The sequence below is a fragment of the Lampetra fluviatilis genome, chromosome 52 (genome assembly GCF_964198595.1).
Source record: "Lampetra fluviatilis chromosome 52, kcLamFluv1.1, whole genome shotgun sequence".
NCBI lineage: Eukaryota > Metazoa > Chordata > Hyperoartia > Petromyzontiformes > Petromyzontidae > Lampetra > Lampetra fluviatilis.
Window position 1 is genome coordinate 8,307,696 of NC_136326.1, and position 13,648 is coordinate 8,321,343.

Below are 13,648 nucleotides of genomic sequence, written 5' to 3' on the forward strand. Positions count from 1 at the left end.
AGCGGTGGTAGTGGTGGTAGTGGTGGTAGTGGTAGCGGTGGTAGTGGTGGTAGTGGTAGTAGTGGTGGTAGTGGTAGTGGTGGTAGTGGTGGTAGTGGTGGTTGGTAGTGGTGGTGGTAGTGGTGGTAGTGGTGGTGGTAGTGGTGGTAGTGGTGGTGGTAGTGGTGGTAGTGGTGGTAGTGGTGGTGGTAGTGGTGGTAGGGTTAGTGGTGGTAGTGGTGGTAGTGGTGGTTGGTAGTGGTGGTGGTAGTGGTGGTGGTAGTGGTGGTAGTGGTGGTGGTAGTGGTGGTAGTGGTGGTAGTGGTAAACGAGATGGAGACGTGGCCTGATTAGTGGCGGTGGTGGCCAGCAAGGGCTGGAGTTGGTGAGTCCCTGATGCATGTTGTTGTTGTTGTTGCTGCTGCTGCTGTTGTTGTCGCTGTTGCATCGCGAGCTAATGAATGCTCCAAGTAAATACCAATGGGCCATTACGCGGCCGTGCCTCGCGCTCAACCACTTCGTTTTTCCTGTCGGGAGCAGGCGGAGGGAATGGGACATCGACTCGTCACGTGTTGCCACTTTCACGACCTGAAGCCATCGCGATCAGGGGGGCATCCCCCCCACCCCTGCGCCCCCCACCCGCCCCCCCACGCCCCCCCCCTCCCCTGCGCCCCCCCTCCCCCTCCCTAGCGCCCCCGCCCCGTCACCCCCCGGGGTCGCATCGATCGCGTGGCCCCCGCGGCGATCGATTGGTTTGAGCGAATCTCGAGTGGAGCTCTGCCCCCCTCCTAATGAACCCCGCAGCTCAACGAGTCGACGCGCTCCGTGTCAAGGGACAATGGGCGACGTTTCGGGCGACGCGCCCTTCCGATGTGTGCACGCGATGGAGACAGCGCCACGAGGAAGCGGGCCAGGCAGGTAACTTTCTAGCTGTCTGCCTTCTTTCTCTCTCTGTGTGTCTGTGCTGTGAATAAGGCCCACTGAACGAAACGTCGACTTTGTTTTTGGTGGTGTTCCTTCTAAGGCCACGCACAATTGTTGATCCGGACCGTTGTTGAGTTGGTTGTTGTTGTTGTTGTTTGTGCACCACTGTAAATGCAGCAGCGACTTACGAACACAACGCAGTCCCCGACCTACGTACACAATAACGAAGAACACAATAAACCCCGGCTTAAGAACACACCACAGGCCCCGACCTACGAACACAACAAATACCGACACCAACACAACGCACTCCCCGACTTACGCACACAATAACGAAGAACACAATAAAACCCCGGCTTAAGAACACACCCAATGCCCGTTTTACGTTAAATAACAAATCCCGAATTACGTGACGTAACAAATCTCGGCTCACGAACACAACAATCCAGTCGAGGTGACCCCAGGATTGGTCGTAGGCAGGCCAGCCGGAATGTTTCCAAACGACGCAGATGTTCCTTTAGGGAGCTCTCCGACTTGCAAGCGTGGAGAAGGGAATGCATAAGTGTGGCCGAACTGACCCGGAGCTTTGTATGGAGCGACAGACCAGGTCGCTTCCACACAGCAGCAATACGCAGCTGATGAAAAATATGGCACTCGGCTGATTCGGAGTGAGACTTCCAAAATTGAGCTGGTCACAATCACTTCTCCAGTCTCCCCAAAACTGCCCGATTACTCGTGGGGAGTTGAGGGAGGGGAGAGTTTGATGACATCAATTACCCAGGCAGGTGCTTTGTTTCGGTGGGGCTGATGGTAGGGCCCCACCTCTTCGTGGCACGCTCCAGGTTCAGCAATAGCATCTTCAACTCCTTCTTAGAGTGGGCAGTAATCACCAGATCATCAGCATAAGTAACATGGTTGACTAATAGGGAGACATTCTTTGACCGGACCCGGGCATCGACCGATATATTCATGGAAAGCTTCTCGAACTATGTAGTCAAAGAAGATGTTAAATAATGTGGGAGCCAAAGGACAAATGTGAACAGGGAATGGTTCTCACTCCCAGTCACGCGATTTCACCCGGGCCTGCCCACCATCATGTAGATCCTTAATCATTGTGAGAAGATGATACGAGACTCCGAAAGCACGAAAAACAACCCAGAGCCCTCGCCTATTAATGGCCACGTAGTTTTACCCGGACCCGCCCACCATCATGAAGGTCCTTAATGATCGTGAACAGCGGGTCAGGGACTTCGAAAGCACGAAAAACAACCCAGAGCCCAGGCCTACTGATGGTATAATAGGCCTTGACCAGGTCAATAAAGCAAAGTTGTAGGCCTTGTTGGAATTCCCTACACCTCTGCTGTAGCAGACGGACAGAAAATATGCCATCTGTGCAGGACCGCCCTTTCCTGAAACCGCATTGGGGCTCCGCAAGCCTCTCCTCAGCGTGCCTAGCAAGGCGATGTTGAATAATCCTTGCCAGGACCTTTCCCAGCACACTGAGGAGTGAGATGTCCCTGTAGTTGTTACAGTCTGTGCGGTCCCCCTTCTTAAAGAGGGGGGTCACCAGGACATCCTTCCAATCCTGCGGAACCCGTCAAGCGGTCCAGACTGTTGTGATGATGAGCAGTCCGCTGGGGAGGTCACCTCGCAGAAGTGCTCAGCAAAACCTCTGGGGTCGGAGATCGGATTACCGCTCTTACCCTTAAGTATGGTAATCGGTCTGGCCACTGCAACTCACTTCTTTGAAGGTGTTAATAAAAAAGTAATTTGTTATCGCGAGCTGCTCAAGCGAGGAGCACACGATAACAAATCCGCGTGGCTGTGTGTGGAGAAGCGCACCAAAGACAAAGATCCCCCGTGTAGCCTTAAGGGACTGTTGGGGCAAGTGCTGTTAGCGAGTAGGACCTATGAAGGGGGGCACGGCACACGACGGGTGCGTGTCCAGAACCACGCCCGGCCGCCTTTGTCTCTCCAGTGGCGATGCTCACACACTGAACCAAGATGCCCACGACCGGTTGAGAAAATCGTCACTGGTGGTGGCCGTGATCCGGAATCGAACCATGGAAGCCAGGTTTATAGCGCAGCGCACCAACCACTAACCTACCGCTCCTCACACACCACACACACCACACACACCACACACACCACACACACACATCACACACACACCACACACACACACACCACACACACACACCACACACACATCACACACCACACACACCACACACACATCATACACCACACACACCACACACACACACACCACACACACACCACACACACACATCACACACACCACACACACACACCACACACACCACACACACACACACCCCACACACACACACCACACTGCACACACACCACACACATCACTCACACACAAACCCCACACACCCCCCACACACACACACCACACACACACACCACACACATCACACACCACACACACACACCACACAGCACACACACCACACACATCACACACCACACACACACACACCCCACACACACCACACACACCCCACACACACCACACACACACCCCACACACACCACACACAGACACACCCCACACATCACACACACACCACACACACACACCCCCCACAAACACACACCACACACACACACCCCACACATACCACACACACACCACACACACCCCACACACCACACATACACACCCCACACACACACCACACACACTACACACACCCCCCACACACCCCACACATTCTTACTCACACCCCCTCTACACCCTCGCCCCCCCCCGCCTATCCGTCCGCGTGCCTCCCTCCCCTCTCTTCCCTCCCTCCCTTTCCTCCCTCCCCTCCCCTCCCTCCTTTTTTTTAAACGATCAGACGAGAAAGATGCTCAGTCTTTCGGCACTTTACTTCGTTCATCATCTCGTTTGTTTGTATTTTTCTTTTAATCAAAGATTTAACGCGAGTTTCCCGTGTAACATTAGTCCCATTGTGTGTTACTGTGTTCATAGACACCGATAAAAAACACAAATCTCCCTCAAAAACCCATCATCAGATCCCCTGCTGCTGCGCTACCAGCACCATAGCGGCGAAGGCACCTCCCCTCCCTCCCTCCCCTCCCTCCCTCCCTCCCTCTGCTCCCCTCCCCTCCCCTCCCTCCCCTCCCCTCCCTCCCTCCCTCCCTCCCTCCCTCCCCTCCCTCCCTCCACTCCCTCCCCCCCCTATTTTTTTACGATCAGAGGAATCAAGAAGATGCTCGGTATAGTCGGCACTTGGCTTCGTTCATCATTTCGTTATTTTGTGGTTTTTTTCAATGCTTTGCTTTATGTGCCCCCCCCCCCTTTTTAAATGAAAGATTTCACGAAAGATGTCACGCTCTGCTCTCCTCCTTCTTACCCCTCCCCCTCTCTCTCTACCCCCCTCTCTCTCTACCCCTCTCTCTTTACCCCCTCTCTCTCTACCCCCTCTTTCTCTACCCCCCCTCTCTCTCTACCCCCTCTCTCTACCCCCCCCTCTCTCTACCCCCCCTCTCTCTCTACCCCCTCTCTCTTTACCCCCCCCCTCTCTCTACCCCCCGCTCTCTCTACCCCCCCCTCTCTCTCCCCCCCCTCTCTCTCTACCCCCTCTACCCCACTCTCTCCCTACTCCATGTCTATGTTTTCCCTGTTTTCTATGTACAATTTTTTTTAACGACAAGTGCTGCATCTGCACCCAGCCCTTCTCGCAGTCCTACGACCTCCGACGGGTAGCTCCCTCCCCTCCCCTCCCTCCCCTCCCTCCCCACGCCCTGAGCGAGTGGCAACATCATCAGCAGCAGCTGCATTACATTCCCTCCACGTGCAGTCTCCCAGCCTCTCCTTCCCTCCCCCTTCATCTTCCCTGGCGCTCTCTCCCTCCTGCCTGACTCTCCCCTGCATCTCCCCCCCACCTCCCTCCCCTCCATCTCCCCCCCATCTCCCTCTCCTGCATCTCCCCCTCATCTCCCCCCCCATTTCCCCCTCCATCCCCCCCCATCTCCCCCCCATCTCCCTCCCCTGCATCTCCCCCCCACCTCCCTCCCCCGCAATCTCCCCCCCACCTCCCTCCCCTCCATCTCCCCCCCATCTCCCTCTCCTGCATCTCCCCCTCATCTCCCCCCCCCATTTCCCCCTCCATCTCCCCCCCCATCTCCCCCTCATCTCCCTTCCCTGCATCTCCCCCCCCATCTCCCTCCCCTGCATCTGCCCCCATCTCCCTCCCCTGCATCTCCCCCCCATCTCCCTCCCCTGCATCTCCCCCCATCTCCCCCCCATCTCCCTCCCCTGCATCTCCCACCCATCTCCCTCCCCTGCATCTCCCCCCATCTCCCTCCCCTGCATCTCCCCCCCATCTCCCCCCATCTCCCCCCCATCTCCCTCCCCTGCATCTCCCCCCCACCTCCCTCCCCTGCATTTCCCCCCATCTCCCTCCCATCTCCCCCCCATCTCCCTCCCCTGCATCTCCCCCCCCATCTCCCTCCCCTGCATCTCCCCCCCACCTCCCTCCCCTCCATCTCCCCCCCATCTCCCTCTCCTGCATCTCCCCCTCATCTCCCCCCCCATTTCCCCCTCCATCTCCCCCCCCATCTCCCCCCCATCTCCCTCCCCTCCATCTCCCCCCCATTTCCCTCTCCTGCATCTCCCCCTCATCTCCCCCCCCACCTTTTCCCCCTCCATCTCCCCCCCAATCTCCCCCCCATCTCCCTTCCCTGCATCTCCCCCCCATCTCCCTCCCCTGCATCTCCCCCCCATCTCCCTCCCCTGCATCTCCCCCCATCTCCCTCCCCTGCATCTCCCCCCCATCTCCCCCCCATCTCCCTCCCCTGCATCTCCCCCCATCTCCCTCCCCTGCATCTCCCCCCATCTCCCTCCCCCCCATCTCCCCCCCATCTCCCCCCCATCTCCCCCCCATCTCCCTCCCCCCCATCTCCCCCCCATCTCCCCCCCATCTCCCCCCCATCTCCCTCCCCTGCATCTCCCCCCCATCTCCCCCCCATCTCCCTCCCCTGCATCTCCCCCCATCTCCCTCCCCTGCATCTCCCCCCATCTCCCTCCCCTGCATCTCCCCCCCACCTCCCTCCCCTGCATCTCCCCCCCACCTCCCTCCCCCGCAATCTCCCCCCCACCTCCCTCCCCTGCATCTACCCCCCCATCTCCCTCCCCTGCATCTCCCCCCCCCCATCTCCCTCCCCTGCATCTCCCCCTCCCCACCTCTCTCCCCTGCATCTCCCACCATCCCCCCATCCCCCACTCCCCCCCTCCTCATCGCCGCGTTCACGCCGCTCACCGAAGAGACGCCGCCATCTGCTCCGCGCGAGGGGCGATGAGTTAAATAATGAATCGGGCAGGCGCACTTATTTATTTATTTAGCCGAGCCCCGAGTCGCCACGTGCAGACCCCCCCCCACCACTGCCCCCCCCACCACCACTGCCCCCCCCACCATCACTGCCCCCCCCACCACCACTGCCCCCCCCCCCCCCACCTGGGATCGAATCCGCAGCTTCAGCCACTGACCCGCGACGGTGACATGGGGGGGCGGGCGGGGGGTTCTCAAGTGCAGTGAGTTTGGGTCGCCATGGGGGGTGGCGTGGGGGGGTCAGCCGGGTCACCACGACTCACACAGAGACCTACAGACTCACACAGAGACCCACAGACTCACACAGAGACACACAGACTCACAAAGACACACAGACTCGCACAGACACACATACTCGCACAGAGACCCATAGACTCACACACAAAGACCCATAGACTCACACAGAGACCCATATACTCACACAGAGACCCATAGACTAAGATAGAGAGACCCATAGACTCACATAGGGACCCATAGACTCACACAGTCACACAGAGACACCCACAGACTCACACAGAGACACACAGAGACCCACAGACTCGCACAGAGACCCATAGCCTCGCACAGAGACCCATAGACTCACACAAACTCCCACAGAGGCACACAGAGACACACAGAGACCCACAGACTCACACAGACTCACACAGAGACACACAGAGACCCATAGACTCACACAGAGACCCATAGACTCACACAGAGACCCATAGACTCACACGGAGACCTTACAGACTCACACAGAGACCCATAGACTCCACACAGACACCCACAGACTCACATAGAGACACCCCCAGACCGAGATAAAGAGACCCATAGACTCCCACAGAGACCCACAGACTCACACAGAGACACACAGAGACCCACAGACTCACACAGAGACACACAGAGACCCATAGACTCACACAGAGACCCATAGACTCACACAGAGACACATAGACTCACACAGAGACCTATAGACTCCACACAGACACCCACAGACTCACATAGAGACACCTCCAGACCGAGATAGAGAGACCCATAGACTCACACAGAGACACACAGGGACCCACAGAGTCGCACAGAGACCCACAGACTCACATAGAGACCCACAGACTCGCACAGAGACCCACAGACTCGCACAGAGACCCACAGACACATACAGAGACCCATAGACGCACACAGAGACCCATAGACTCACACAGAGACCCCTCAAAGAGACCCACAGACTCGCGCAGACTGAGCTGAGACTCAACGAGGTTGTCAAGGGGAGCGAGTCGATGGGGTCAGCCCGGTGAGCGCTGCCCGCGGCTGCAGAGCCCCGCGGATCACCACTCACTGCCGCACTGGCGATTGACCCACATAGACACACACAGACACACACAGACACACACAGACACACACTGACACACTCATATTGACACACACACAGCCACAGACACACACACTGACACACTGACACACACACAGACACACACTGACACACACAGACACACTCATATTGACACACACACACTGTGTTGTGTGCGCGCACACACACAGACACACCTATGAAGGCTGGCACGGCACACGAGGGGGTGGGGGGGCCAGCACCACGCATGGCCGCCTTTGTCTCCCCAGGGGCGATGTTTACTACACATTGCACCAGGTACTCATTTGAGGCTGAGTCGACCTAGGGGAGGCACAGGACCGGTTTAGATGATCGTCACTGGGTGTTGACCCTGAGCGGAATCGAACTCGGGTCGCGGATTTTTAGCGCAGCGCGATAACCGCTACACTACCGTTCTCCACACACTGACACACCGACACACACACACACTGACACACTCACACCGACACACTGACACACACCGACACAGACACACACGCACACTGACACACTCACACCGACACACGCACACCGACACAGACACACACGCACACTCACACAGACACACTCACACCAACCCACTGACACACACACACACACACACCGACACACTGACACACATTCACACCGACACACTGACACGCAGACACAACAACAACCGCCATTCGTCACTAAGTGGCGGTGACGTCACCACGACGCTTGTGCCAGGCTATGTGCACCTTGAGGCCACGTTAAGTGTCGAACGCCCGCTTGCAGGAGGTCACGGGGCAGACCCAGCAGGTGCCACGGGTCGACTGACTGAGATGACTGGCTGATGCACCACCTGTGCCCCCTACTGTGCCAACTTGCTGTGCTTTAGCCACCCGGCGCGCCGCTCGTTGTTGTGAGCGTCGCTCCTCCGCCCTCCGTTGTTGTTGGAGGGCGACTGCCTCCAACTGCCCAGTAGCGTCCTTCACGAGCCTCCTCCAAAGAGGCCGATCTTGACACCGCTGGTACCAGTCATCAGCAAGTCCACTCAGCTCCACATTCTCCTGTACCACATGACTCCATCTCTTCTCTAGCCCGTGCCGCGCCCGTTTAGCCCCCTCTATCCGGCCGAACAAAAGCTGTTTAGGCATGTGGTGGCTGGGCATGCGGGCTACTTGACCCAGCCAACGAAGCCTTGCCTGCTGGAGGAGCTCAACGATGGGACTTTGCCCAGATATTTCAAGGATTTGTGAGCTCCTCACACAATCCAGCCTGCAGGTTAAACCCAGGATTGATCGTAGGCAGGCCAGCGTAATGTTTCAAACCGGCGAAGATGTTCCATTTGTGGGGTCCACGTTTCGCAAGCGTAGAGAAGGGAGGGAATGACCGTGGCCGAGAAGACCCGAAGCTTCGTGCGGAGCGATAGACCAGGTAGCTTCCACACAGCGTTACGCAACCGATGAAAAGATAATGCCGCTCGACTGATTCGGAGTGAGACCTCTGCTGTTCAACCGGAGCCGGTCACACTCATACTGGCACAAAAAAAAAAGATCCCCCGTATAGCCTTAACAGACTGTAGGGGCAAGTGCTGTTAGCGAGCACCTATGAAGGCCGGAACGGTACACGAGGGGGTGGGTGGCCAGCACCACGCCCGACCGCCTTTGTCTCCCCAGTGGCGATGTTTACACACCACACCAGGTACTCATTAAAGGCTGAGTCGACTGACACACTCACACTGACACACAGACACACACACATTGACACACACAGACACACTGACACACAGACACACAGACACACAGACACACTCACACTGACACACTGACACTGACACACAGACACTGACACACTCACACTGACACACTGACACACTCACACTGACACATACACACTGACACTCACACTGACACACAGACACACTGACACTGACACACTCACACTGACACACAGACACACTGACACACTGACACTGACACACAGACACTGACACACAGACACACTCACACTGACACGCTGACACTGACACACTGACACACTCACACTGACACACATACACACTGACACACTGACACTGACACACAGACACTGACACACAGACACTGACACATTCACACTGACACACTGACACACTCACACTGACACATACACACTGACACTCACACTGACACACAGACACACTGACACTGACACACAGACACACTGACACACTCACACCGACACACAGACACACACTCACACTGACACACACTCACACTGACACACTCACATTGACACACTCACACAGACACACAGACACACTGACACACTCACACTGACACATTCACACAGACACACAGACACACTGACACAGACACACACTGACACACTCACACTGACACACTCACACTGACACACACTCACACTGACACACTCACACTGACACACTCACACAGACACACAGACACACTGACACAGACACACACTGACACACTCACACTGACACACTCACACTGACACACACTCACACTGACACACTCACACTGACACACTCACACAGACACACAGACACACTGACACAGACACACACTGACACACACTCACGCAGAGTCTCAGGGCATGCACCGTAGAGCAGTGGTTCTCACCCAAGTTGGACGCGGACTCCCTGGGGGGGTGGGGGCTGTGTACGTGTCCTATGTGTAATAAACGACTGGACCACGATGTCTGGCTCAGTGTCCTTTATTATTCGGTTCGTGCTGTCCACCCACACGGCTGTCTTTACTCTGTAGCTTCTCCACGGTGCTGACTCCAATGTCGGCCCAATCCACAACAGCAGCTCCGCTGCTGTTTCTCTCACACAGCCCCCCTTGGCTGTACTCGCTGCTGCTCTTCTCCCTCCGCAGCTCTCACAGCTTCTTGCTCTCTCTCTCTCTCTCCGCAGCTCCTCCTGGCAGCCACACCGCTGCCTCTAACAAGCAGCCCCCTCTCTCTCTCTCTCCGCAGCTCCTCCTGGCAGCCACACCGCTGCCTCTAACACGCAGCCCTCCTGGCTGTCTCCTCTGCAGCTGCACACCACTCCGCAGCTTCCTCTTATCTTCGGGGTTGGCTCCCGATGGCCGTCGGCGCCCCCCCTCTCCACACTTGCCCGCGTGGCCTCACTCTTTTCCGCTCACACCCCGACTGACTTCTCCTTCCGGTTTACGCGCTTAAGGACCCCCTACCTTTCACCCACGTCACCTGGCTCCGCCTCCTCGTGACGTCACATCCGGAAGGTCGCTTTCGCCCGCATTACACCACCCTCCCCCATAGAAAAAACCCAGCCGACCTCGGCTTAACAACACCAAAGCGTAATGCGGTGAACCGACCTTCCCCCTTAAAGGACACTAAGCATGCAATATAACAACAAGAACAACACACAAGTAACATTGACGAACGTACGGAAGCATGCGATAAATACGACGGCAAGAACAAGAACAATAACAACATACAATCAACGAAACGTAAGCGATTTGGAACGAGTGCGGGTCGCCGGCCCGTCCCGGACGGTCGGCGGCCCGCTTGTAGAACGGGGACGCGATGGAACACGAGAAATGACAGGGGGTAATTCCCCTGCTGCGATTGGAAGTCCACCGACATCTCGTGTCCCTGACGAATCAGTCTTGGTCATATTCCGCGAATGCGCCTGCAGCGGGGTCGGAAGGGTCGCCGGGCTAGAAGGTCCCGCAGCCTTGGCAGGCGCCCTCCGAACAGGCCCACTCCTCCCCCGCGGTGTCACGGTCGGCCTGTCTGGAACAGGTACGACAGGCGCTCCAGCAAGATCAATGGACGCAGGCGGGGAAGAGTCAGAGTCAGCAGCAACAGACCCCGGCAAGGCAACATTGGGAGATGACGCATCACGTAGGGGAGCAACATATGGTTTCAACCGCGACGTATGAACAAACCAACGGCGAGAACCAAACAGAACGCGCGCCGACTGTGGATTGGGAACCTCAATGAGGCGCACAGGACCATGCCAAGGTTTGTGCAATTTAGGAGAGGTCCCCGGCCGCACCTGCGGGCAATGGAGCCAGGCCAGGTCTCCCACCTTCCAGGGGCACTCCCCCTCAGACCGCCGAGCATACCGCTCGTTCCGGGCCTGGGCTTTGGCCGTAGCCACGCGGGCGTTTTCCCGCGCCTCCGTAACCCGGCGAACCGTGTCCTGAATGTATTCAGGGAGTGGTTTACGAGGTCCCTTCACCCCAGTACCCAATTGCACATCCACCGGAGGCACGTTTTCCCGACCATACATAAGGTAAAACGGCGAATACCCTGTAGCCGCATGGGGCGTCATCCTGTACGCCGAAAGCACTCCGGGGATGTGCAGATCCCAATCCGATTGCTGTTCACTCACGGTATGGCAAAGCATGGCAGACAATGTCCTGTTCAGCCGCTCAACCATACCATCCGTCTGCGGATGGTATGGAGATGTCCGTATCTTCTTAGTCCCAAGGCCTGCGCACACTTCAGCCAATAATTTAGAAGAGAAATTTCGGCCCTGGTCCGTGAGGAGTCTCTCCGGCGCCCCCTTATCCATAATGTACCCAAACAAAAAGGCGTCGGTGATGGCCGCGGCCGACTGATCGGGCAACGGCCAGGCCATCGGCCAACGGGAGAGATACTCAACCCCTACCAGCAAATATTTATTTCCCCTCGCCGATGGTGGGAAGGGTCCCAATATGTCCAGTGCCACCAATTCATTGACTCGAGACACCTGAATCGACTGGAGAGGCGGCACGTAAGGATGTTTAGGCGGCTTACGCCGGGCGCATTCAGGGCACGCGCGCACGTGCCCTACGACATCTGTCGCCATGCCGTGCCAAAAATAATGACGTTGCAACGTCAACAAGGTCTTCTGCACCCCTAAATGTAAGAGAGTGTCACAATGGAGGGTTCTAATCAACTCGAACCGCAAGGACGTTGGTACCACCAGGCGCCAACGTTCCTGGAACCCCTCCCGCCACATAAGCAGACCATCTCGGAGAGCGGTTTGCGGCCCCACAGCCGTACTCGGACTCCCATTGTCCTTAGCAGACCGCTTCCGCAAGGACACCAATGACTCATCCATCATCTGTTCCCGGATCCAGACAGACCGCGGCAGATTCAAAACCCCGTCAGCCGGTCCCGGTTCCATCGGAGTGTCCGACTTCTCGACGGCCAACGTGAGCGGCTGAGGGGGGTTTGGAATCGGCGAACACCTATGCGTCCCCGACTCACATTTACAAGGGGCGCGCCGCGGTAATCTGGAAAGTGCGTCAGCGTTCGCATGGCGCACTCCCTTCCGATGTTGAATTTGGAAGGAAAATTCCTGTAGCGTGTCCAACCAACGTGCCAACTGTCCGGATGGCTGGTCAATTTTAAGGGCATATTGCAAGGCCGCATGATCAGTACGCACAATAAAAGAACGACCGTAGAGGTATGGTCGAAATTGCCGTAGGAAAAAAACAACCGCCAATAGTTCTCTGCGAGTGACACAGTAGCGGGTTTCCGCAGGAGACAAGACTCGGCTACCATACGCCACGACACGCTCTACACCCCCTTTAGACTGTGATAACACGGCCCCAATACCTGTGTCACTCGCGTCCGTATCAAGAATGAATGGGTGATCGAAATCGGGATAATCCAATGTTGGGGCCGTGGCCAATAGATCACGCAGACTCCGAAAGGCCGCCTCCTCCGGCTGTCCCCAAACAAACTTCCGTCCTTTACCCGTAAGGAGATGCAAAGGCCTCGCAATCGTCGCAAAACCCGGCACGAATCTTCGGTAATACGAGGCAAATCCCAAAAACCGCCGAACATCCCCCACGGTGGCCGGAGTCGGCCAATCCCGGACGCACGCCGTCTTTTCCGGATCCGTGGACACTCCCTCAGCGCTCACAATGTGCCCCAAATAGCGGACGGACCGTTGCAGTAGGTGACATTTCTTTGGTTTGAATTTCAATTTGGCAGAACGCATCCTCGTGAACACTGTCTCCAGCCGCGTCAAATGTTCATCAAATGTGCGGCTGAAGACAATGATATCGTCCAAATATATAAGACATGTCTCCCACTGCAACCC

General features: G+C 56.9%; 1 long non-coding RNA gene across 3 annotated transcripts in view; it reads right to left on the reverse strand.

The window, feature by feature from the left end:
• Positions 1–6,227, reverse strand: part of LOC144949148 (uncharacterized) — a 36,477-nt gene extending 30,250 nt beyond the window's left edge. For all 3 annotated transcript variants that reach the window (XR_013640249.1, XR_013640248.1, XR_013640247.1), the window contains exon 1: positions 6,201–6,227. This is a non-coding gene — a long non-coding RNA (uncharacterized LOC144949148). The remainder of the gene's footprint in view (positions 1–6,200) is intronic.
• Positions 6,228–13,648: the final 7,421 nt, after the last annotated feature.